Source organism: Malaclemys terrapin, chromosome 6, assembly GCF_027887155.1.
Source record: "Malaclemys terrapin pileata isolate rMalTer1 chromosome 6, rMalTer1.hap1, whole genome shotgun sequence".
Taxonomy (NCBI): Eukaryota; Metazoa; Chordata; order Testudines; family Emydidae; genus Malaclemys; species Malaclemys terrapin.
Window position 1 is genome coordinate 96,496,923 of NC_071510.1, and position 27,202 is coordinate 96,524,124.

A 27,202-nucleotide genomic window follows, 5' to 3' on the forward strand; every position below is an offset into this window, starting at 1 on the left:
CCCTTTGGCACTGTGCAGGAGGGAAGGGACAGGAGCTGCTTCCAGCCGCAGGGGAGGGAGGAAAGGGATGACTTGGCCTGTGTCTTTGCAGAGCTCATCTCTTCCCCCACACTTCCCTGTGGCTGGAAGCAGCTTGTCCTTTCCTGTCCACACAGTGTCAAAAGGCAGCTAACACCTCCAGGCTGCTGCTGGCCATTGACATAACCCAACCACCTCTTGTCCCCTGGCTACCGCACAGGCAGGAAGGGGTTAAGCCCTAAGGATGCATTGTGCACCAGCACCCAGGGAACTTGACTGCAGGGGCTTCAGCGAACCCTACCAGAGAGGTGGCTCAGTGGGTGAGGGTGCCTAGGGGACGGAGCAGCCCCACGCTCCTGGGGGCAGGACCTAGGGCAGGGGGCTGGAGGGTGAAGAGGGTGCTAAGCCCCTGCCCGGGGGGGCTGCTGTGGAGCTTGCAGGGTTGAGGTGCAAACAAGCTGGAGATCGCTCCCCTGCCACTTCAGAGCTTAGCTGAGGGGCGAAGAGGCTTCCCCGTGCCAGCGCTGTGTGGGGCTTTAGCACATGCAGGGCTCCACTCCTCCTGGCCAGTGCCTCAGGCCAGAGGGTCTTGGGCTTTCCTGGGGAGCTGGCCCAGCCAGAGGCAGTGGGGGAAGGAAGGAGCCCGCTGGCCAGGCTGTTGGTAAGCTGAGCACTCTGACCAGGGGCTGTTTCTCTGCACAGCACTGGGAGCGGGACGTGCCCTGCCGGGGGCGGGGGGCGGTATGGAGGAGCTGCGGGGCTGGGGGAGGGTAAAGGGTAAAGCAAGGAGAGGACAGTGAGAGGGGGAGCACATAAAGGGCTGATGGGTGGGCAACAGAGGTGACATATAACTGGCCACTGCCTGGCCCCTGCCAGTACTCACCAGCCACCGCAGCTTGCAGCCAGTGCCGTCCAGAAATGGGAGGGGGCCCTGCTGGCTGAGGGGGCTGAGCTGATGGACGAGCAGGGAAAGCGGTCAGCCCTGTGCGCTGCAGCTTTGCCCCTGCACCAGCCTTTCACACCCACCCCCATCGTTAGCCACTAGACCCCCCCACCACGCACCGCTGGTGGGCGGGTGGCTGGCAAGTAGGGATCCGGCCAGCAGCAGGACCCGCCAGTACTGCTAGGAAGGGGAGACAGAAAATATGGGACAATTTGCCCATTTTTAAGAAAAAGTTGGGACATCTGCAGGAGGGCTTAAATACGAGACTGTTCCTTTAAAAACTGGACATCTGGTCACCCTATGCAGGAATATATAAGGCTTCAGTCAGAATGTTAAAGCAATAACAAAACCAACTGACCTACAAACCAACCAACCCCTAGCCACATCGCCTTAAAATGTAAAAAGACCTTTTGAGGCAGTGAAGGGTATAAACAATAGTGGGAAATATCTGTAATGTTTGCAACATCTCAGGCTCCTGAAAGTTCACTCATCCCTAGTTACAAATACATTCTTGCTTTCGTATTCATCCAGTCAAACTAGGTATTATTTACAATAGCTTAATCTAAAGATAAGATGTAACTTGTACCGAGTTACATTTTGGATCTCTGCCCACCTACGTACCATTCAGGACTTGTAACAAATTCTTATGTTGGCTCCTTTGATAAAGTCCAGTGACCTGAATAAGAACACACAGGTTTTTAAGCGAAGAGTCCCCACCAGCATGCGTGAGAGAAGGGTGAGTGTCTGTTTTACTTCATATTCCCATAGAGGAGCCATTTCTGAGCCATCTTGATCTGAGTCCAGGAGGGAACTCTGTTCAGTTACATGTAGAACTGAGAGAATAACTTGTTTGTTTGGTTCAGTGGCTGAAGTGGAAAAACCCCCAAAATATTTGTTTTGAACCTAAATTAATTTGTTTTATTTGGTGAAATGAAAAATGTCATTCTGATTGAATGAAGTGTTTTGAATGTTATTTCAACATGTTTTAAAGTGAAATGATTAAATGAAATGATATTTGGAAACTATTTCCAAGTGGTTCATTTAGACTTTGGAATCCCCCCCTATTTGTTTTTTTTTAATTCAGCCAAAATGATAAGCCAAATTCACAAGTAGTTTTAATCACTCCAGAACTGCCTTTTTGGCTAAAAAAATTCTCCTAGCTCTAGTAATTCAGATGCTGCAACCTGATTAGAGTTCCTGAGTTTGAGGAATGTTGCTTATTTAAATTAGTGTAAGCGGGGGAATGGTCCCGCTATTGTGGGGAACTTTCCTGGCTTCTGCACTACCCCGGTGAAGTGGGCTAGCGGAAGGATCTGAGTCCTCGCTCCCACTTCCTTTACCCAGAGGCCTCCCTGCCCTTGAGGACTCCCCTTCCACTCTCCTGTCTGGCAGAGTCCTCGTAAACCCCGACAAGGCTGGGCCCAGGATTCCTGGGGGGCTCGACCCCCAACCCTGCTGTGGTCACCCAGGACAGGGGCTAGGGTGTCCCCACTCCGGGGTACTCTCTCTGCACTGGGCACCTCCCTGACCCACTGATCATTTCATACAATTTAAAGCAAATACAAGTTGTTTAATTAACAATTAATTTTAAAAAAGAATAAGGAAAAATGGGAAAGGTTAAAGGAAAACACATCACCCTGCTCTGTGGCAGGGAACATCACAAACAGTGTCTTTGGAACGTCAGGGTAGGTCACAGTCTGTTCCTTGTAGGTCCCAGGCTCCTTCTCAGGCACTGGCTGTGCTGCAGAGACACTGCGGGTTGGACACTTGCTCTGGCGGTGGCCACATGCTCTCAGGCTCTAGGTGGCAGGACCTTCTTCCCAGCGTCGCCCCTGCCCGGTCGGGGTTATGATCCCCCTCCAAGTCTGGCCTGCAAGGCCTCTTGGCTGAGGTGTCTCCCTGCGCTGGGCCCTCTACCCAGGGTCCCCCTCGCTCTCCCCAGCTGCTCACCGCACCCAGCTCTGGACTGCTCCAGCCCCAGCTCCACCACTCTGCCTCAGCACGGCTGCTGTTGCTGCTCTGCCTCCAGCTCCCTGGGCTGCTTCTCTGGCCCCTCTGGCTCTGGTTACTACAGCTCTGCTCCCAGGACAGGTTGGCTCTGCAGGCTGCTTCTGTGACTCTGCTCCCAGCTCTGACCTGCTTCCTGGCTGCTTGTCTGGCCCCTCTGGCTCTGGTTGCTGCAGCTCTGCTCCCAGCGCAGGTCTGCTCTCTCTGGGCAGTGCTCTGGCTTTGGGGCTGCAGCTCTGCTTCCAGCAACTTAGCTCAGGCCCCTGCTCTCTCCTTAGCTCGGCCCCACTCTGTCTGACCCCCCCCCCCCCGGCCTCCTGATTCTCTGATTAGCCTGCCCGCCCTGTCAATCAGGCTGATCTGGAGCATTGGCCTCTCCCCATTGTTCCTGGGGACTGTCAGTCTCAGACTCCTGATTTGCCATCGACCCTTCCCCTTTTAGTGCTGGGAGCTAGCAACCAAAACACTCCCCACTGAATGTTAGTAAGGGGGCAAAAGTCCCCTTACATTAGGTTTTAAATGGGGAGATAAATAGAGGGCTTCAGATTCCAGGGCTGTTAATCTAGTAGGTTTGACAAACACCAAATTAACTTGATAAAAACCAAAATGTATGAGTGAGGAAATGATGATGTAGAATGAGTCATGTGGAATTCCACTGATAGAGAGTCCATGGCTTTTATCAGCATTCCTGGCCACTCTCACTCCCATCCCATCCCCTGCGAAGATTGGAATATGAGTCTATTTGCTTTAAGGGACCATGGCATAGGGGGTCTACCCCAGCAGTCAGAGCTGGGTTGGTGTCCACAAGTCAAGGATGGCCACAAGGCAGTAGTCAGTGATCAAAGGTCAGAGTAATTGCTAGAGCTGGAACTAATAAGCAAGAGTCGGAGTCAGGCCGGGGTTGGAGACCAGAGATAATACCAGGCTGCAATCAGGAGGCAAAAGTCAGCGTCAGAGTCAAGATGAGGTCAGACTGGAATCAAGGTGCAGTCTGGAGTTGGAGCAGACCAGAAGTCTTTGTGGTTCCTCAGACAACTACCTGCGTGCACACTCTAGGCTTATATAGTGCACTTGGCCAATCAGAGGGCTGCAGGGTGTTGTCGCTCTAGACCCTGTGGTGCCTAATGGCCGCAGTGCTCCTTGGATTTAACTTTGCTATCATGTGGGTGATGATGTGGCAATGTCAGTTGTCCCAGGCTCTGCAGACCTGGCTTCTAGTCCCGTGGAGCCTTATTTTTGCTTTCATGTGTGGTTTGTTTATGCCTGGATATTGCACTGTGACCAAGTTCAGATATAATTTTTAGTATTACAGAATACTGAGGGTCTTAGTTCCATCCAATAGACTTGTTTTCTGTGTAACATGGACCATAAAAGATGCTAACACTTAAAAATATTTGTAGCTATTTTTATGTATATTGTGTAATGCTTTGGCCTGTGAAAAAGAAGAGACTTTTTATGCTTTCTAACTCATAGACAATGATAAAGGGAGAAGTTATAGGCATTTCTATAGCATTCTTTTCTGTAGTATCTGAATGCCTAGAAATATAGCCAACTTCATTAAATATAAATTTGTTTTAAAAATGCAAAGAACTTTTGGTGTATGACAAGTTTCTATTTTTACTATACCAACTATGTTTTACTTAGTATATGAAGATTTGTAACAGCTCTTGGTTTTTTTTTTTTTTTAAATTGTATTCAGTTTTTCTTTGACTCTTTCCTTGACCTGTTACCCCTTCCCAGAAAACCAATGCATATTTACTACTTCAGTTTACCTAGAAAGGCCAATCAACATTGCCTTCACTTCTCCTTTCGGAGTTTCAGCATAAATGCAGAAATACCAACAGTTTATGAGCACAGATAATTATGGTGGTTATGCTTGTTCAACAGTGCAACCAGCTTTTGGTGGAAATAGCTTGAACATTGTGATTCAGAACTAAGAAGCTGCAATTCCAGCTACTCCTTCTGATCTGTCATGCTTGTTGTTTTTCTATATAACCACATGGCAGAGCTATTGTCACACGGGTCTGAAATTAGGATCTTCCTGTTAAATATAAATACTCCTGAAAACTCTACCTTTGAATGAGAGGCTAGTTTTAGTGATCTCTAGGCATCTTATTAAGAAATATTTAATTGCATGGATGATTTTAAATTGTGTCATTTTCATTACACACTTTCTATCCATAGAATTATTATTGATTCATCCAGAGAACTTGTGTGCAAGGGATGCATTAACCAGATGATGTGTGGCAGACTTATGTATTTTCTGCAAAAGAGAACAAATTATAAACTGCTAGAGGGAAATAAGTCTTTTTAAATCCCAAAGTGACAACACATATTTCATTAAATATGGGAGTAGCTAAAATGCAGAAATTTGTTGGATTCAAAGACAGTCTAGGAGGACAAGTTGGCTCAGACAGGCTGTCTGCAACTGAACAACACAACAGAGCTAGAGACAACTTCAGAGCTATCAGCATAACGCTCAGAGTTTAGCAGGTGGCTAAACTTTGCTGAAAGAATATTTTGCACCCTTTGACATCTGGGCACCTTCATGCTTGCCAACCAAAAAGGAAGGGTGCCAAAATATGCCGAGTTCCATTCATTCCAACATATCAACATATTATGGTATTTGTGTGATGTGAGTATAGCTGAACGGTGTTTTAAATTGATATATAACAAAGCAGTTAAAAATAACAAGGCTACTCAGTGTGTGAATACTCAGTTTTCCCCCAGATGTTTAGTTAATAATATTTGTTTCTCTATTATAGAGCAGTTGGCAAGTCATAGAAAACTGAAAAGTATTCTGTTCAGAACTAGTTATTGCTCCCCCAACACACATTTTAAAAAATGAAGTCCTGTTTCCATGCAAAAGAAACTTTTTCTAAAAAAAAAAAAAAAAAAAAATCTGCTTCTTCTGTGTATTCCGTACCTGAAGACACAATCCTGTTTTGATGTCCTAATAGTCAAAACAAAGTAATGTTACTCCAGAAGAGGATTAAACAGCAGGGGCAGATGAACTCCAAAGGAACTAGGTAATATAAACATCCAAATAACCCCAATAATAAAAAAAAAGGATGAGGAAAAACCTATGCATATGTAATGTAAGATACTGAATCTGAATACTTCCCATGCCATCAGACATTGCTTAGGGCATGAACAAGGCTCTATCATGCTGTTTGATGGAATGGCTACCTTGTTCTGTTTCTATAACTTAACTTTTTTTAAACGAGGATAGGTTGTTAGCCTGTCACTCAGCCCCCAACCTGGAGGGCCAGTGGACTGCTTTTTATCTGGTTCCTACCCTTAAACCGGTCTGGCTTGCGTGGCCCACAGGGCCGGCTCCAGGGTTTTGGCTGCCCCAAGTAGCCAAAACAAAACAAACAAAAAAGCCACGATCATGATCTGCGGCAGCAATTCGGCGGGAGGTCCTTCACTCCCAGGCAGAGTGAGGTACCGTCCGCCGAATACCTGGACGTGCTGCCCCTCTCCGGAGTGGCCGCCCCAAGCACCTGCTTGACAAGCTGGTGCCTGGAGCTGGCCCTGGTGGCCCAACCAGGGGTAAAACTCCCACCAGCATAGTTCTCAGTCACTAGAATATTGGGTGCATTTCCCAGGAAAGGATAAGATACTGTGCAAGAACTATTCTCTTTCAAATTATTTGCAAAGTTTTCTATAAGGTGTCAGTGGCTATGTTAAACAGAGCAGATAAGAACAGAGGCTTTGTCTTGAAGTGAATGTCACTGGGGGATATTTCATATTAGCAGACATAATGGGGTAGGATAAAAGGATGCTATTGTTTTAATTATGTTGGCACATTACAGTATAGCAAAGGAAAATGGAAAGATCACTTACTACCAGACACTTTGTACCATTATGGGGAAAAGATTTCTGTGCTGACAGTTAGCTTTTTGTTCCTTTCGTTTAAATATTTAGATATTGTTTGGCCTCCTTTTCAATGGTTCTTTGCTCTTTACGTAGATTTGCTAGTTGGGCTGTTATATCTGATAGTGTTATGGATTAGTAGGGAGCCAGCAGAGAAAACAACTTCATGTCATTTAAGGTATTTCATTTCACTATTAGAGAGATGTAATGCCATGGAAGATAAGCCGATTACTGGATAGTGAAGGTGAATTCAGAAAGCCCACCTGTTCAGTCGTAGTCTATGATAAAGATGGTGTAAACTAGTTTGTAGTAGGAGTGAATGAACTCTTTTGTATAAAATTGAGACTAATTGGAACCTTAGCATCAAACTTCAAAACTGAACTGTTTGAGTTTTGATCTGTTTAACAATACTGCTAATGTGTAAACTTGGTAGGAGGAAAGAAGTGATGAGTGAATGAAACACACCACCATTTTCAGCTACAGTAATGACTGTGAGTATTGCTTATGTGTGCGTTCTCAATTTGAGCCCAGTACACCACTACATCATTAAGGATATATGTATATATAAGAACTCACATTATGCCAGATGCTTTCTAGAGATGAATTTGTGGAATCCATTAGAGACTCCAGACAGAATAATCAATACTTTTTTAGTCACTGTTTCCTTTTATATTCCTTTATCCTGTTTGTGTTTTTCTCCTCTGTCCTATATCAGTGGTGTTAATTGTTGGTGTAATGACACTGTTGCAAATCAAACTGGTATCTTCAATTCCAAATGCCTTCCCCTGAATGTTCTGGACTAACTTGCAGACTGGGTGTCCAAAAAGAAAGATCAACAGCTTGTTTTCCCCCCCCAACTATAAAGGCGGAAGCATACAAATTCCATCTCGCCACTCCCCCAACACCCCTACCCCATATAAATACACCTGCATCAGTATACTTTGTAGGCAGTGTAAGGAGAGTCCCTTAAATGCCTTGAACAGCCATTCACTTTAAACTGTAGTTCAGTAAGTGATTAATTTGAGGACACACTAGCTTCTATATAGCGATCATGGGAAAGTTATTTAGCACAGGTGTTTAATTTCTCTCCTGGAGAACTATTAAATGAAGAGAAACTGCCACTCAATGGGCTATAAATCCCCTCTTGCACCTGTGTGCTATATTTGACTAGAGATGGTGTACTAGACTGTATAATTAACCCAGAGGTGTTTAATGCTGCTGAATCAAAATATGACAGATAAATTTCTTAGTAGTTGTGTAATAAAAAAATAAGTATAAGAATTTCCATGGTAGTTCTTATACTAGTATCAGAGTGTACACTGCTTGCAGTTTCTGCAACTATGGTTAACATGTTCAAACCTGTTAAGAAATTATATATTTTTAATTTTAAATAAATGCATAGATATGTGAGGTAAAAATATGTAAAAGAAGTGAGGGGGTTTGGACTGACAGCTATAGAAACTAAAATGGACAACAGAACAAAGGTAGTTGCTGGGTCAAGAGCCTTTACGCTGCTACACTTTACTGCCTCAAGTTTCTTCTAGATGGAATATGAGGTACCCTTTTTAACCTGTGGCTTGGAACTGTTAACAAGGGATCCATTTTTTTGTAGGTACAATCAAGTTGTTATATTAGATTGCCAGTGGTCCATCTTGTTTAACATCCTGTCTAGTGGCCAGTACCAGATACGCCAGGAGAAGGTGCAAGAATACCTCTAATAGGGTGACCAGATATCCCAATATTGAGGTGTGTGTCCTGATATTTCACTCCGCCGGCAGCACTTGTTTTTTTTTTGGCTCCATCGGTGGGCATTTCCCCCCCCGCCCCCATGAGTCCCGATATTTTCTTCCTCTCATCTGGTCACCCTAACCTCTAATGTTTACCTATAGGGGAAGTTTCTTTCTTAGCCCTCTGTGTTTGGTTCAAGTATGTCTTTTATTTTATATAATATAACTGAATATGTTCTCATTATTGAAATAAATATTTAATCCTTCTAAGAGAGGCAAAGGTCAGAGAGGTAATAGTTCCTTTCAGACCAACTTGTCCAGTAGAATATGTTGCCTTCCCCACCTTGTCCCTCTGGGACCAACACAACTACAACATCACTGGAAATAATAATCCTTCTAAGTTGCTGGGCTCTATCTTATGGCAGAGAGTTCCACTGGTTAGTTATGCATTGTGATAAAAGGGTTTTTTTGTCAGTTTTAAATGTTGCTTTACATGCTAATATGGGTGTTTGATAAATGACTTTTGATGATAAATTCAACCATTTTAGGTGATACTGAAGTAAGGCTCAGTAGTGTACTTATCAGGATCACTCCTTGTGCCATTATTAAGGATAAGTGCAACATTTTCTGCCCTCCAGTATTTGGGAAAGTAGTGGATTTTAATGAGTTTATTATTTTTTGTTAGGAGTTCAGTCATTTCATTTCTTCAAAACTGTCAGATGAAAACCCGCGAGTCCTTAGCAACCAGTCACAATCTATGGTGATGTAGTACTTGAGTATGAAGAATTGGACTAAGATATTTGACACACTTCATGTATGCCACCCAAAAATTTTTGGGCTAAGTCAGGGGTAGGCAACCTATGGCACGCATGCCGAAGGCAGCACACAAGCTGATTTTCAGCAGCACTCACACTGCCACTGGACCAGGGGGCTCTGCATTTTAATTTAATTTTAAATGAAGCTTCTTAAACATTTTAAAACCTTATTTACTTTACATACAATAGTTTAGTTATATATTATAGACTTATAGAAAGAGATCTTCTAAAAATGTTAAACTGTATTATTGGCACGCGAAACCTTAAATTAGAGTGAATAAATGAAGACTCGGCACACCACTTCTGAAAGGTTTCTGACCCCTGAGTTAAGTCAATGGAAAGGAAGACTGCTGAGTGCATTCAGGATCAGACCCTAAAACTGGTGAAGTAGAATGCAAAGGCTTTATATCATCTGGACAAATCCCTTAGCCATGCAATCCCCCAGATGTCCTAATTAGCATTAAAAAAAAAAAGATGAATGAGTTTCAAGTGGGCTAATGACAATGCAGTTACTCAAATACCAGTTATTTTTTAAAACAATTTATGGGAGTACATACATTTTGACTTACTAATGATTAGTAAAGATTTGCTGCTTATTGGTTTAATAAGAAAGCTTACATAGGTAAAGGGATAGCTATTGTGGGCTCAGCCATGTGATGGGGTGTGCGCTCCACATTAGTCTTGCAAGAGCGAATTAGGCCAGGTGGGTCCACTCAGCTAATTAGGCTGCAAACCAGGGAGCTTTAGGCCCTGTGGCAGCTAATTAGAGAGAAGCTCACCTGTGAGGGTCAGGCAGGGCTTCTACAAAAGCCAGGAAGCTGGCAACAGAGGGGTATCAGGGAGAAGTCTGTAGTTGCCTGATATGTGCTGGGAGGAGGGAGTGAAAAGACTCCCAGACCCAGAGGAGTGGGGAAGCTCAGAAAGTATAGAAGTGGCTGAGGCAGGGAACAAACCTTGGCTGCTGTGTAGAGGGTCCCTGAGTGGGAACCTGGAGTAGAGGGTGAGTGAGAGTGAGAGAGGAGTTTTCTGGACTGGATGTAGCTTCTGTTCTAGTTCATTGGTGAGTTTTGTGTGCCAGCAGAAAGTGGTTCAGTTTAGGGCATGGCAATAATAGTACAGGAGCTGCCAGGGAAATACCTTCTGTCAGATATTGAGTGTGTCTGACCAGCAATCATACTTTGTGTCAGAACTCACCCTAACCAATCAAATAGGGTAAAGTAAATTCTAAAACCTCATTCTGTCATATAGGCTTAGCCAACATAGACGTTAAAAGCTCCAGAACTAAAGATCTGTGGAAATTTAAAACAAAAGAAATCCAGGTTTCTTAGTGTACAGCCTAATGATTACAAGTAGGAGTGTTATACACTCATATTGTTGAAGGTATCTGTTTAGTTTTATAGCCTTCTGGAGTGAAAGATTTCGATGCTATGCTGTCTGCACTGGAAACCAAATTCCTTTAGTTAACCACAAAACTGGGTCAGCATGGGCAGTAACAGTGCTTGTGTCACCTTGTTAGCCTGTCTCAACCCTGCTTTGGAGAGTCTACCTCTAGAGATAAACATGTAGATTGATTTCACTGTGATTCTTTGGTGTGGGCGAGTGTTGCCAGTTTTGTTTGGTTTTGTGCTGTGAACACCTATACAGAAGGAAGTGATATTGAGACCGCCAAATCAGTGTGTGTAGGTAGAGGTCAAATACTAAGAATTCCTATTCTGTATAATTCAAGCAGTTTATCTGCACTGAGTGTTCATATCTTATTTATAGAAGAGGAAGTAGTACTTTATGACCCAGAAAATAAGCATTATGCAGGGACCATGACATGTACTTTCAAGAGTTTTACTGATTTAAAAAAAAATTAATGTTAAGACAAATGAGTAGTAAATGCTGTGGTTGTCAATATGAGCAGTAAGAATGCCTAAAGACACTTGTCTAGCAACTTTATAAACCGCACATAGTAGCGTTTGCTTCACAAAGTCAGGTTTCCCCACATTCTCATTCATGTGTTCCTTTTGCAAATGATCTGTAAAAGAATATAGATTACAAATTAGGCAACATTCAAACACTAGTTGCTGCTGGACTTTATAAAATGGAATATGGACTCAAAGAAATTAGTCACAGGAGTTTCCTGGAAGGCAGCAAAGCTGGATATCAATTATGCAATAATGTGCTGGCAAAATGCACGTACATATGCGTGAATCTGTGTGCCATTGCCTCACGCTGGATGGAATCAGCAGTGCTCAGCTGTTTGATAGTCTTTAGCTGAAATGATAAGAGCCTGTGTTTTTGGAACAGACGTTCTGAGTGCTCTTGTGACTGTTGCCCTTTAATTCTTAGTACAATAGTGTGCTGCGTACAGTAGCCTGCTGTGCACCACCTTATCACAGTAGGTTGCATGGGTCTTAAACTACACAGCAACACTAAAGGCATCTTGCCAGGGCCGGCTCCAGGCACCACCGGAAGGGGCGGCCAATCTTGGGGTGGCAGGGGGGCGCTCAGAGTTTTTTGTTCTTGTTTCAGCGGCGCAGCACGGGGGTGGCGGGGGCTTCGGCGGTGCTGGGGGGGGGGGCGGGGGTTGGCACAGCGTGGCTCTCAGGGTTTGGGCAGCCCGGCCTGGCGCTGGGGGGGGGCGGAGGTTTCGGTGGCCCGGCGCGGGGGGATGAGGGGCTTTGGCAGCCCAGCATGGTGCGGGGTGGCGCTGGGGAGGGGGGCGGGGGTTTCGGCAGCAGTGCTCTTTTTTATTTTTTTTTTTGCCTGGGGCGGCAAACAAGTTAGTCGGCCCTGCAGAAGGTGCCTGCAACAGCTGCCTCCCAGGACACACTCACCCTCCCCTCCCCCCCCCCCCCGGGAGTGACATTTGTCTTTCACTCAGATAGCTCCTTATTAGCATCTCTAATTATTGCTGTGCACAGCTTTTATTCCTGCAGCCTTGAGTAAATGAACTCTGGGAACCCATTTCAGATCCAATTCTGTCCACACAACAGGATGGACTTCATTTTAGCCTCGGTCTGGTGAATCAGAATAGAATAGGGACTAACTGAAGCAGAGCTAAGGCCATTTACTGAAGTAGCATTACCTCTGTTGCTGGTGTTGTATGGGTCACTGTGAATCAGACAGCTGCTGCCTGGTTTAGTGGCTATGGGAGCTGCTGTTTCTCTAGTGACTTGAGAACTTTGAGCAAATATCCCCCTGACCTATCCTCATCTGCTTCCTGTCCACGGAACTGAGGGCCAAGAATTGTCAGTTAAAGGCAAGGCAGATCTCACTGTACATATTGGGGATGGCCTCAGCAGGGGACACCGCTTTGTGGTCACTGATATGGTCCAGTTTGGGAGTAGATTTTTGTAGACTGGAATCCGATGGCGATTCCATGTGCGTAATCAAACATCAGGGTGAGATGAAGATCGCGCTGAATTACACACTAACACCAATGTATCAATTTCATCTTCTGTAACTGATACAACAGTGCCCTTGGAGGATGTGAATATCCTTTTGTCCAGTTACAAAGGCATCTTAATGATAGGACTTAGCGCCAAGCTGGGATGGGCTCATTTGACAGCACTATATCGATACATCGAGATGTACACCCCATAAACAGAGACCCTCTTGCACAGCTGTGCCAAGACAGTAGAAAACCTGTTACAGGTCAAAAAGAGAGTGGTGATTTGGCCATCTCATGGACATCACCAGTTTTTCTAGTCACAAGGGAAGATAAAGTACCCTGCTTTTGTGGGGTTGTTAGACAGCTAAATACTGTTACAAAAAACATACACCGCCAATCCTACAGATTGATGATGTTCTGGACCAATTTGGGGGTGCTCAGGAATCCATTACTCTGGATTTGCCCAGTGGATATTGCCAGGTTCTCTTACGGAAGTTCTGCATAAAGATAACCTTCACTATTGGGCTGCGTCATTATAGTTCAGTTCAGCTTTTTGGGATGACCCAGGGGCCTGCTGCCTCTCAGAGATTAATGACTTAAGCAGATGTTTCTTCTACTTGGATGGTATCATTGTGTACACCATCCAGCTGGATGGAGCATCCGCAATGTCTATGAGCAGCATAGGAATGTCGACAGTTAGAAGCAATGAGGCCACCATCTTCAGGGGAAGTTCTGAGTGGCAGTTGGGCCCAGAGTTTTGCAGGTATTTATGTGCCTAACTCCCTGACTGAGTAAAGGTCAAAGTAAAGGTTAATCCATACTGGTTAACCACCTGCTCATAGGGAAAAGCAGGAATTTATGCCCCATTTTAGACAAAACCTTAACCTTAACTGGAGTCGCCACCAGGCACCTCCCTAATACTTTGTCGTTTATATGGTTAACAATCCTTGGTCCTTCCTTTATTACCCACCCGTGGTCATGGCAACAATGACATACGTGCTGCAGTGTGACCTCACAATGCTGTGATTTGAACACTGGCTCAGTTGGCCCTCAGTGTCAGTTGCTTTTACTTGGACAGAAGGAGAGGCTGGGTATTGTGCTGGCTAAAGTCGATTTCAGATCCAAGATCTACTCTATTACTGAGGGGAAAAAAGTAAGTGGGGTTTCTTACTCCCCATGGCTGTCCTACCTCTGACCAACAGAGACCCACTTTGCTTAAATTCTGTTTGAAAAGGGTCACCAAATTAAATTCGTTTTTTTTGGCCCAGAACCTCAAAGGTATTTAGGCACTTAACTCCCACTGAAATCCATGGGAGTTAGAAGCCTAAATACCTTTGAGAATCTGGGCCTTTGTTCCATTTTATGTCTCTCTCGCTCTGGCATGAAAAGTGCCATCCTAACAGAATCCAGGAGAGAATCCAGCTGTCTGATCAGGGGCTACTTGTGCCCTACCTCTCTCTTACACTCAATTCTTTAGTTCAGCTGTAAAAATTGTGGCAGATAGGGAATAACTCCAGAGTTGATAAGGCTGCATGTTAAGGTTATATTTCATTAACCCAGCAGGGACTTCTGGAGATCACTGAGATCCCTAGAAAGACTTGCCCCCTCTGGGAGTCTCTTCTGCTGATCCCTCTCTGGGACTCTGTTCTAGGTTCTCACACAGGGCCCTTGTCCCTGAAGTGGAGAATGGAAGGAAGTGGGTTCTGTTCCAGGCCTCCATTCATCTGTAGACGAGCTCCATACTCACAGACCCCAGAGGACACAATCAGGGGAGTCGCCCACTAACTTCAATGGGCTTGGATCAGGCCCAGATATAGGCCCAATAAAAAGATGGCTCCTGCTGTCCCTGCAGCAGAGTGTGAAAAGGAGAGGCTCTTTGCTGTGGCATTGTTTCCTCCAGGTGCAGAATGGACAGTAGGGGATTTCCACTTCAGTTCCTGGAGATTTAGGGAAGCTGATCCCCATTCTGTGGCCTCACCCTCACAGCTGGCATGAGAGGCAGCAACTGGGCTCGAGACATGGCCCTTAAAATCTGCCTTCAAGTTGATTCTCCATAATTCTCCATCTTGGATGAAGAATAACATTTCCTTTCCCCACTATGGCAGATCATTTTGGTTTTGCTCTGCCCATTTCAATGTTTAAAATTTTCCAGGATTAGGAAGGAATGAGGAGATACATATACATGCTCTCTAATGCTTTTGGGGGTGCAATTCTCCCCCGGGATGAGGGTCAGCAAAAAGTCATGTACCTCTTACATCCCACTAAAATCCAGAGCCTTGGAGAGTGCAATGAAATTTTGCAATGAATGTGAAGAGCTGTAATTTTTCCTGCTGTCTCCAGTGGAGCACAAGCAGTGGCGGCTCCAGGCACCAGCGCTCCAAGCGCATACCTGGGGCGGCAAGCTGCGGGGGGTGCCCTGCCGGTCGCTGCGAGGGCGGCAGTCAGGCTGCCTTCGGCGGCGCGCCTGTGGGAGGTCCGCCGGTCCCGTGGATTCGGCGGTAATTCGGCGGCAGGTATGCCAAATCTGCGGGACTGGCGGACCTCCCGCAGGCGCACCGCCGAAGGCAGCCTGCCTGCCGTGCTTGGGGTGGCAAAAAAGCTAGAGCCTCCCCTGCATCTTGCACATGAAGTGGTGAAGCAATTATAAATATAAATGATGAGCTGAAATACTAGTTAGTGATAATTGAAGATCAGGTCATAGCCTCCCCTGCCCCCAAAGTCTGACTTAATCTGCCTAGGAGTCATCTTTGTGGCAGCCAAGTTGTCCTTGGGAATTTCAGATAGTGTATATGAATTAGGGTGACTAGATGTCCTGATTTTTGGGTCTTTCTTATATAGGTTCCTATTACCCCCCCACACTGTCCCAATTTTTCATATTTGCTGTCTAGTCACCCTATTATGAATATAATTTTTACTGTTTATGCATAAGGGATCATTGTAGCTTGTTATGAGGATTTCATCTGCATCTGTAGTTGTGTAAATAAAATGTGTAAGTCTCTGAATTTAGCTTATAAAAAAAAATAACTCATTTTGGCAAACTATATTCTGCACATCTTAGAGTGCCTGGGGATGCCTGTGGTTGTCTTAACATCAACACTTTTTTAAAAAAATCCCTGCTCTGTCCCTTTTTCTTTTTTTCTGTTTTGTTCACCGTTTGTTTTGGTCCTCTCCCCCATGTTTGAAGTCTGTTTTTGCTAGCCTAGTGATTGTAGGCCTTGTTCACTTGCTCAGTGCCTGCAGCAGTGCAGTGTTTGTGTCAGCTGGATCAAGGTTATAAAACATTTCACCTGCATACTGATTTATGCTATGCTGATTGGAAGTATACAATGTCAAGTGCCCCCTTGACTTTTAACTAAATCTGCAGCACAGTTATTGAGTACTCACCATGATGAAACTGCCATTCACTTAATGTGACCTTGTGCTTATGCCTTTGGTTAAAATAAATGCTTTGCAATGTCTAAAAATATTCTTTATAAATTATATGTCATCAGAAAGGACTGATTTCCAAAAGATGTGGACATTGCATATGAAATATGCATTGTGGTAAGAGGAATTTACAGGCCTCCCCCACAAACTTTGAGCCCTTACTCACTGTGTGTTCATCTTGGCTTTAGTTATTTCTGAACGTTACGATTGTAGAGCCCTGCAAATTTGCGGATAGCTGCTTTATATCTGTGGACGATGTCTGCAGATCACGGATTGATGCAAATCCAAATTTTATATCTAGAGCCTTGCAAATCTGGGGCTGTCTGCAGATATGTTTGTAGATCACGGATTGGCTGTGGATACAAATTTTGTATCCATGCAGGGCTCTCATGATTTGATGTTAAGTTTGGAGAGGATCAATTTTTTTTAAAGTAGTTTGTCATAAAATGGATTATCTGGAAGATATAATCCCATTTTTTAATTAGCCATACTGTACTCACAAATCCATTTCTTCATACAGTTGGGAAAACATTAAGATTTTTTTGATCTGTAGAGTTTTACTTTAAATTTTAAATTGCAACAAGGCATTTGAACCCTACTGGATCCTATAATAAGTAGCTGCTTTGTGGAAATTGACAGCTAACAATGAAAGATCTTTGGCTCCACTTTGTAATTGTCATGACTGGACACTGTTGGATGCCTTGAAAATGGCTGTGTTACTTCAGCAGAAAAAGGACAGATCTATCTGAAGCTAACTTTTTAAAAAATCCACCCAAAATAGCTTGAGAGTTTCAAAGGCAGCCAGCACTCATGCTGCAAGAAGTGATAGAGCCACTGCAGGATGAAGCACTGGCTTTATAAAAGCAGCTATAGACTCCACAAATGAGATTTTAGAATATAATCTGTAGTATTTCAGCTCTTTACATAAATTGGGCTGGTTAGTAAGGTGATAGGAAGTGTTTCATTTCTCAATCACTGGTTCAAATGCATCTCTGACTAGCAAAGACTAAAAATGTGAGTATCTGATAGATATTAAAAGGCAATTCATTAAAATTACTGCCTTACTTTCTCTTAGTAAATTTCCAGGGAAAAATATACAGGAGCTTTGTCAATGAGATACTATGGATATTAATGGAAGAGATCAGCATTATTTTTCAATAATTCATTTTTGATGTAGAACTGAATACTAATTTTTTTTTTTTAAAGTAAGCTCACTTTTTTCAAAGTAGGATGCAAAGGAGACAAATTAGATTTAGGTTAACATCTCCAGCCAGGACATTTACCATGCAGATCATGGTAATAGGCTATAATAAAGGGCAAAGAGGGTGTAGAGGTGCAGACTCACCCCTGCGGCACCTCCTGCTGGAGACTTCTGCGAATTAGCTCTTCCAGCATCCTGGAGCGCCCTCTGCCAGGGGCCAGTAGTCTGCCTGTCCTCTGGCCCCCATGTCCCTCTCGGACCCCGGTGCCCTTTTATCTGGGGTGCTGCCCTTTGGCAGTACACCCCTCAGTACTAGGGTTTCCCCTCCTCAGGGAACTCCCACCCACTATCCCTACCTCACCTCTGAATAAGGCCACTGCCAGTCACCAACTAACCCCCGCTCCCTGGGGCAGACTGCAGTATAAGCCACTCATCACAGGTAAGGTTGGGTTTGGACCTGCTGCCTTGGCCTACCCATGGGCTGCCCTCTGCAACCCCCAGCACCCCTTGGCCTCCTACTAGGCCACAGCCTGGGGCTATCCAGGCTGGAGCTCCCCCGCTCTGCTCCACCCAGGTACTCTGTCTTAGCTCCCTGCAGCCAGGCCCTTCTCTCTCTGAGTGCAGAGAGAGACTGTTGGGGCTCCTGGCTCCCAGCCTTCTTATACAGGCCAGCTGGGGCCTGATTGGGGCATGGCCCAGTTGTGGCTACTTCCCCAATCAGCCCAGTAGCTTTTCCTTTTGCCCCAGCCCTCTGCCAGGGCTGTTTTAAACCCCTCAGGCAGGAGCAGGGTAACCACCCCTCTACAGAGGGCCTTTGGAATAGGGGTATTTATTTGGAAATAAGATGTGAAGATAGATTGGGACACCATTGTTTGATGTAACTGTGCGCACCTCCAAGAGTGCTTGGTTACTACGGAGATGAGTAGTATCCAGTGCAGTATAAGAACCTATCTAGAATAGAACAAATCTCATTAAAGTTGTAAAAATGATGCAGGGAAAAACAAGAACTGAAACAGTTCACCCACAGCAATACATGTAATTTTATTTGGATTTGGAACATAAGCTTGTTATAACTCTTCTTGTTACGTCAAAATATTACAAATGGATGTGCCCATCCCCTTACCGTTTTATTGCTGTAATAAATTATATATAATTTCACTTGATGCTAGTGATGGAATCTGCGCAGTTTACTAATCTATGGAGGCATAGATTTAGGTAAAAAATTGACTGCCAATGTTGGATACCTCATCAGCGTTAACTAACGTCAAGTGTGTTCATAGCAATATACCATGGGTTCTCAACCTCTGGGTCATGAGCACTGTCCCTTTTTCTATCTCTATTTACCTTTTCATTTAAAATATTTTCTAACCACTATGGCTGCAGAGAGAACCTTGGAAATAAGAATGAATCTTAAACTGAAGCAGAGATGCATACCTGAATCTGCAGATAGCCTGAAACAAGCTCTAAGTGGTGTGAACTGCTCTCTCCATCTCAATCAAGGCCATATGAACTCTGCAATTCTTATTCTCAATATGTCATAGAATTCAGCTTTTTTGCCATGTAATTCACAGCCAGATACATAATATCTTGTTTTGTCTCCCTATCCTGCTGGCAGCCTACCTGCAGCTGCCTCTTACTCTCCAGCTTTCCCTTCAAGGAGAATTTTAATTGGATTACAGTGCATGGTCCTTGCTTGGTGCCCTGGAGCCAGGCATCAGGGTGGTCAGGAGTGCTCTTTCTTCCTTCATCTACAGATTCACTGTTTGTAGTCTGACTTCCCTTTCTGGCAGACTCGAACTAAAGCATGCACTTGAATGCTTGTAAGCTGCTGTGATATATTTCAAGAGAGTTGTCATAGTAGGATTCTGGGTGTGCATACAATCATTTAGAAAAGGAAGGAGCAGTAGAGCCATTTGGAGAGCAAGAATCCATCTTCACAAAAGTAACTCATGGAATTGTTCAAGCATAAGTTTTACAAAATCAGAAGATGGCTTTATTAAATGACATTAAGAACATGGATGCTCTCCAAGCATCCTATTGGGTCTCATTGTGAATAGTAAAAGCTGTCAAGCTAGAGCTGGTGGACATTTTTTATTTGAAATTTCTTGAAACAAAAAATTGACTTTTTAAAACACGCGATTCTTAAATTTTGTGACTTTTTTGATGTGGGGGAATGGGGCAATGAAAACCTGAACACTTGCCAGTTTTTGAAACTGAAAACCATTTTTTTCTCTCCACTTCTCCTCTGTCCCCCAATTTTCCAGTTGCAAAATAGAAAAGTGGGTGAAAAAGGATGGAGGGGGGAAAAATAAGTGTGTGTGTGTGTGGGGAGGAAAGAGAACCAAAAATGGGGAATTGGCGGGGAAGAGAACTGAAATTTTTAGAAAGCAACAGAGGGTCCTGTGGCACCTTTAAGACTAACAGAAGTATTGGGAGCATAAGCTTTCGTGGGTAAGAACCTCACTTCTTCAGATGCAAGATGAAATTTTTAGGTTTTGGGTTTCAGAAACCCAAACAAAAGGAAACTGAAGGAAAACAAGTGAGAAATCTCACACATCATAACTAGGGAAATATTGATTGGGTTCTGTGTCACAGATATCATTGATGCTACTTTGGGATCGACTGCTACCAGTCTTGACAAAGCAGTTCCCCTCTCAGATGACAAGTCAGCTGGTGAATTCATGATTTAGCTGGAGGTGTTTGGGAACAGTCCTTCAGAAGAGTTCAGGGGAGCCAGTACTTATGTTCTTTCATCCAATTTTATTGATGTGTGTCGTCTTCTGTCAAACTCTTTTATGTCCAGGATGTGTCAGAAGGGCCCAAATGAGAACTTCCTGCTCTCTTGCCCGCTGACAAGATTTGCTATAGGGGAAAAATTTCTTTGAAGCTTTCTAAGAATCACTTCTTGCAGCTGGGTTGGATTGGCATTTCTGTACTGGTATTTGTACTTATAGTGCCCAAGCTATGACTACAAAACACAGCAGCTTGGTGCCTGGATAGACAAGATTTTAGGTACAAACAAGCTTTTGCAGCAAAGGGGATATCAATGGAACTGACAAATGTACTTGTTGAGGTGGTAAATGTTGTCTACCTTTTTAAAAGTAAGCCCACCAGTGCACACCTCCTCACCATTTATATGTGAAGAAATAAGCACTCAACATCAACAGCTCCGCTTCAACACCAAATCTTGCTGGTTTTCATATACCAACATTTTAAATTGCTCGTTTGGGCTCTGAACGTTATAAGGATTTTCCTGGTTGAATAGGGCTCTGCCCTTGCTAAATACTTTACTGACCAGTATTGACTTGCTCTGAATGCTCCTCTCCAGAGGCCAAGAATGATATGTGTTCTCAACCTAGGTTTTGCAGTTTGCTGGGGGATTGCAAATAAGTGTCAAGGTTGAGACCATCTTGCCCTTGCATATTGCTACATGGGAGAGGCTTTCAGGGAATACCCAGTATAGAAAAGGCTACAATCATTATGGTATGTCTACTCTGATGAGCTGCAGTTTGGTTCTGATGGAAGGGAGAACTCAACTGTTTGGAACTGCTAAAAGACCTGAATGAATAAAATAAATTCAGAAGAAATTGTCTAATTTTGGTCCTGTTCTGGTCTCTGATTGCTCTGTTCGTTTACGTGACATTCATTTTGACGATGATGGTGTGTGTCTTAATTTAAGCGTCTTAAAGATGGGTCATTCTTCTTGTACTGCATGCTTCCTAGAAACGTGTACTAATGAAATAGATTGACCCTCTTGCTCTGTACCTATAAGTGGTTCTCCACATTGATGAAGATTTTGTCTGTAGGCAGCCTAAGTGCTAGATTGATGAATCAAAGCAATTGCTTATTTATAAATGTCTGGGTTTGTTAGACTTCATTCAACAAGGAAAATGAACTCGAGCTTGTAGATCACGTATTAAATATACCGTTCTGACCTGTGATTTATTTCTCTTACACCTGTGATTTTTCTTATTCAGTTTTTTTTCTTGAGCTCTGTGGCTGCTTCTGCTTTGTGTTATTCTAAGATGCAAAATGTGTTTTATTTATTAATAAATCATTGATGTGTAGTGATTATGAACTATATCACTGTATAAAGGACCCTTAAGAAAATGCCCAATTAAAAAAAAAACCTGTTCACTTGAACTTTGACACCATGTCAATCTTTAAGTAGAATAAAATTTTTGCTGTTCAAACAATTATATTGTTTGTCCTGAAGGGGCGTATGTAATAGTAAATGAGGAATGAAAGAGTGGAATGTGAATTAACCTGGAAAAAGGAATTGCCATGCTGGCATTTTTTGTGTGACCTCTCAGTCCCAAAATAGGCATAGCAGATATTTGGTTCCTGATATTCCCCCTCCCTCACCCCAACCCTTCTAACTTGCATGGATTTTTCAGGCAAAGTAAAACTTGGCATATCTTTCATGCACAGAGTGTATGGTAAAATGTATTAAAAACACACTGCTGCTTATAGAGGACTATATTCTGATATTGCTTGGTGCCTGCAAACATTTAAATTACAACGTACTCACTAAGAGTTAAAACTTCAAGTATTATGGGACTAAAAATTAAAGAGCATATAGCAAATATATAGATATGGGATGCTCAGGTTTGCTAATACTATTTGGTGTGGCACAAAGTGGCCTTGAAGTATCCAGAGAATATCAGTGGAGTATTTATTTGTTTACAGGAATACTCAGCTGCCCATGAGGCTGGTGGAGACAGCAGAGCTGCCTTCCTATACTAGCTCCCTCTCCCCCACCCAGACCTATTAGAAAGTGAAGGAGAGGCCATGTTAGGGTTGGGATATGGGTGGGGACTGTGGCAGAGAGGTGTGACAATGGAGCTCTGCTATATGTGATCCTCCTGAAGGACCTGGTGTAAATTGAGGACTTTGCTGTGCAACTTTCACTTTTGCTAGGGCTTAGCAACCCTGAATCAGGCAGTTGCGTCTGCTGGTCACTTACAAATGCTTCTCTGCAGTGCCACTGTGCTTGGGCATAGAGGGAGAATTTTGGCCATTGGTTTTTATACCTTCAAATGGGTATTCTTAGCTGTATGTGGATTTGCTTGTATTAGACATTAAAATTTTTTATGCTTCAACTCACTTTGAACTCATGCTATGGTTACGTCTCCTAAAATATGAATGTCCTGCTGCCCTCTCAAATGCACTTCCTGTGTTAGCTTCAAGGCCCTCTTTTACACTTGGGTCTTGTCTAGGAAGCTGATCCATTGCTGAAAATAGTGGTCACCTATGGGTAGGGTGACCAGATGTCCCGATTTTTTAGGGACTATCCCATTAGTTGTGCCTTTGTCTTATATAGGTGTCTGTTACCCCTCCACCCCCATCCTGATTTTTCACACTTGCTATCTGGTCACCCTACCTATGGGCCTTCCTGAACTGGTGTTCAGAATTTGTTTAGGTGGTAGCATAGATAGGACATAACAGTTTTTGATGTTAGTTCAGAAAGCGTGATTCAGACTTAATGGAACTAAAAATAAAGAAATGTTAATAAAAACACATCAGTTTACAAAATACTCCTCTGAGTGAAAGCTCCTGCTTTGTCAGGCAATTTTTAAAGGAAAATATCTTGTGTGAATGCTTCACCCACTTAATGATCATGTTCCTTCTGTGGATAGTCCAAGAGTATTTGCAGTTGTAATATTCTTACTGGGAATTCAGTACTTCTTTGTAAGCACCACGGGATAAGTACTATTTAAAATACTGGTGAAACAAACTCTCATTTCATGGTTTCTGTAGTGATGATGAAAAAATACTTATCTCTGACAGTCACTGTCAGCACTGGGTCAGTTTCCTAGTGCAGATGGGGCTGCAAAATTGTGCAGCATGTGTTTGTGTGCATGAAGTAGCAATCAGAACTCAGATTTGATGAGTCCCCAAGGCATCTGCTAAGGTGTCTGATGCAGCTTGTAGTCTCTTGGAGACACTTCATGGTTCAGGAATGAAATGATAGCTGCTTTTGTTTTCCAGAATTATTTTATACAGCATTGTTGAAAGTAAAAATAAGGGCCATATTCATACTCTGGGCCAAATTTACTCCTAATATAAGTTTAGCAATGTGATTAGCCTGAGGAAACAGTGAGATATGTAGCTTTGAATTGTCTGGTTTGGGGGTGGGGGGAGAAGGTTTAGGTTAACCTTAACTTGGGAAAGAGGGATAAAAAGCAACATAGTCTTTTCGGTCATTTTTAGTCAGGAAAAAGCCATTACTTCCCAGGGTGATGGGAGGAATGAATAGTCACTGTGTCTTGCATCCCTCATATTACTGCTAGTCATGGCTGAAGGGAGAATGCATTGTAATAGTGCAGCATCTGTGGCTTGAGATAAAATTCTCATTATAAACTCTCAATTTCTGTGTTCAGATAGCAAAGCTCTTTGCAAAATCTTGAGATGATAGACTGCACTTCTAGTCAAAATGGAAACCTTGGCTTTTCCTGCGCCCAGTTAAAAGATCCTAGCTCTGTCCTTGATTCATAAAAATGAAATATTTTGTATGCAATATTATATTTGATTTGTGTAATAGCTCCTAGAGTGTATTGTATCCCCAGTTCATGCAAATTATATCAGTGCTACAATTTTGGGGGTTAAATATTAACAGTGGTGATGGACAATAATAATAATAATAAAAAATGTTCAAGGGTGACTGTCAAACTGCTCATAACATCTGAGGCTATAGCTGGGAGTTACTGTCTCACTCAATGTGAATAATTGAACAGCCAGTTTAATTTTGTTCAGCTTCCTTTTAAAATTGTGGTTTATTGAATGTATCCTCAGGTGAAGGTGACTACGGCAGTGGCAGCACAGCAGGCTAATGTGTTAGTATCTGAGGAAGTAGACAGCAGGCGTGTTCATCCTGCCACATCTGCTGGATGGTTCTTGAGTCTCGCAGGAAAATGGTGCATTGTGCCACTGAGATCTCACCCCATCTCTCGCCCTTCCCCCTTGTGAAGTGGCACATCTGATACCTCTGTCTGCCCATTGAAAAACTGCTACAGAAATGTTTAAGAGCCTTGGAGAAAAGTGGGAGGCGGGGGGTGAATATTATTTCTAATTGGAACAGATGGGGCTAGTCCACTTATACACTGTAGTTCCTATCATTTATATTGGTGAAGGGCCTCATCGCTGGGATCCATGGTGTACTACCACTGCACTGCTCTTGGTATCTAAAATCTGGTTTTCAAACTGAGCATATGTAAGCGCATGCTTTGATAACAAAATTAATTCTCAGTCTCCAGCAAGCTAGTACTTGACTTCATGCACTGTTTATGAAGGGATTACCAAAGGCAGAGGCATTTTTTTTACTACTTAATACTGATATGTAATGGAAATAAATTTTACCTAAATGGGGGTAGAAAAAGGGCAATGCCTCATGCCTATTAAAGCAAAGTCTAGAGCAAAGTCTGCTTTTGAGAGGGCTAGAGGGTGAGAGCGCACGTGTTGACAATTAGGGAAGGAGCTGGAAAAAAACCATGAACGGGACGAGTGATTGGAAGGAGTATAGGAGACGTGCTTCAAAGCCCTGAGCCCTGATTAGTTAGATTATCACTTAATTTCCCACTGCATACAGTGGGTCTGTGAGAGTTAATATCAGAGCTATGCTAATTGGAAGTTCTGGCCAGAATAGGTTTGTGTGCACTTCTCCCTACCCCCATCCCCTGGTTTTACTTTTGTTTTGTATTTGTGCCCCCTTAGTGTTACTTTGCATTTCAGATTTGAGTAAACCACATATTCAAAATGGAATTTAGCCATGATCACAGAGCTTCAATTGTATGTGGTTTCCACTTAGTCATGACTTGTCCAAGGCTTACGTAAAGCTCATCCCATACTCACCAGAAGTTTATGAAGCTTGGGGGAAAAATGGTCTATGCTTCTAGTTTGTAACACATCTCCAAAACCACACGATGCATTGTTCTGGGGCTTTGTTGAGAACTTCACACACTTTACTTTTAGTATCAGTTCAAATGGTAGATTAACTGTCATGTAGCAGTTGTTCCTTTAAAGTTGCTTATGGTAGAGAGATGTTTTTAAGTATTATTTAATGTCACTAGATTTAACAGTTCGATGCTTCTACTAAAGAGGATTTAATAGTTAAAATAATAAAAACAAATTATTTAGTAGAAAAATTGGTTTCCGGGTGAGTTAAGGAACACATGTAACCCTGATTTGACTGTTTCAGGGTTGTGACAGGCTGCTGTATCAATCATTAAGTCTCTAGAGCTGCCTTTCATGGTACCAGGGCACTTCTAACACATTTGCTCCATAGCAGAACTATTGAACTGCAGGAGAATTGTATGCAGTAAGCTGGAAAATCTAATTCAAAATCAAAAGAAGCCTCACCAGCAAAATTGTCCCCGTTAAATCCATTTCCCACTTAAGGACTGGATTTGCCACTGAACTCCATCCTACCAAAGTTTTCATGCTCAAAGGAATGCCCTGAACCTCACTCACTTATTACTGCAGTTACGTTAAATGTTTATGGCAAAAAGTGTCCCCTTCCTTTTATAAAAAGCAACAGAGGGTCCTGTGGAACCTTTAAGACTAACAGTCAGTTAGTTAATCTGTTAGTCTTAAAGGTGCCACAGGACCCTCTGTTGCTTTTTACAGATTCAGACTAACACGGCTACCCCTCTGATACTTGACTCCCTTCCTTTTATATATTCCCTTCTTCCAAATCAAAACTTTGAATACTGTATAAAAGACTTAGTGCATCACAATGGATCAAGCCAATAGTATTCACATCTGATAAAGGTGGTTCAAACTGCATGAACTGCAAAAATGTTTAGTTCAATTTACCTCTAATGTATAAGTTTCAGGTTACCTCTCCATATGCACACACACAATCCATTGAAATTGATAGTTGAACAAAAGGTTTAGCATATTAGGGCTTTTAGGTAGAACTGGGCAAATAACTCTATTTTTTTAGAATGGATAGCAAACCAACCAACAAACAAAAAATCAGTTACTTGCCCAGCTCAAACAGAATTTTGGCTTAGATCATATCAAATACAAAATTTTGAAAAAATTAAGTTTTGACTGAATCAAGTAAACCCATTTTGAGTCAGATGAAACTTGTTCAAAATGCTTTGTTTCTGGGCATTTTTTAAATGGCTGGGATCACAAAACGGGGGAGATGTGGAGGTGGTACTTTCTTTAACTTTAAGACCAGTGGTTAGGGGTATTTACATGGGATGTGGAAGACTTGGGCTCACTAGCCTGCCTCTGCCTGATGTGGAGCAGGGATTTGAATTTGGGTCTCCCATCTCTCAGGAAAGTGCTATGGGATATACTGTTAGGGATCTTTTTCTCTCCTCTGTGGAAGCTGTTCCACTTTGTATAAATAATTAAATACTCATTGAAGCAGGGACCTGGGTAATTTGAGCCTTCCACATCCCAGCTGAGTGCTCTAATCCCACTAGCTAAAAGCTATAAGAAGGGGCACCACCACTGACCGCCACTACTTCCTCTTCCTTCACTAGCTGTTTTGTGAATGGCAGCTTAATTTTTTTTTGAAGGGAAACTAGCCAAAACTATTATGCGGACTTGAGTCAAACTCCCAAATAATTTTGGCTAGACGGAAACTGCATTTTTCAGAGTAAATGATTTGCCCCCAAATCTTGCCCAGTTCCACTTTTAGGTTTACTCTACAAAAGTCAGTTTTCAAATTGTCCGGTCAGGACCCCAGTAATATCTGCCCATCTGCAGGCTCATTTGCTGTTACTGTTGCTTCATTACTGCTATCTGAAAACTGCAGTTGTGCCCTGAGCCCAACTTGCTTCCATGTCCCTT

The 27,202-nt window shown here is 43.1% G+C and overlaps 1 protein-coding gene across 5 annotated transcripts in view; it reads left to right on the forward strand.

Moving 5' to 3' along the window:
- PDE4D (phosphodiesterase 4D) overlaps positions 1-27,202 on the forward strand; it is a 1,107,352-nt gene that overhangs the window by 51,436 nt on the left and 1,028,714 nt on the right. Inside the window, exon 1 of one of the 5 annotated variants that reach the window (XM_054031503.1) lies at positions 1,606-1,697. The exons of the other annotated variants lie outside the window; for them this stretch is intronic. The gene's annotated coding sequence lies outside the window, so the exon portion shown is untranslated. Of the gene's footprint in view, positions 1-1,605; positions 1,698-27,202 lie in introns of those variants that run through there. 5 annotated transcript variants of the gene reach the window in all.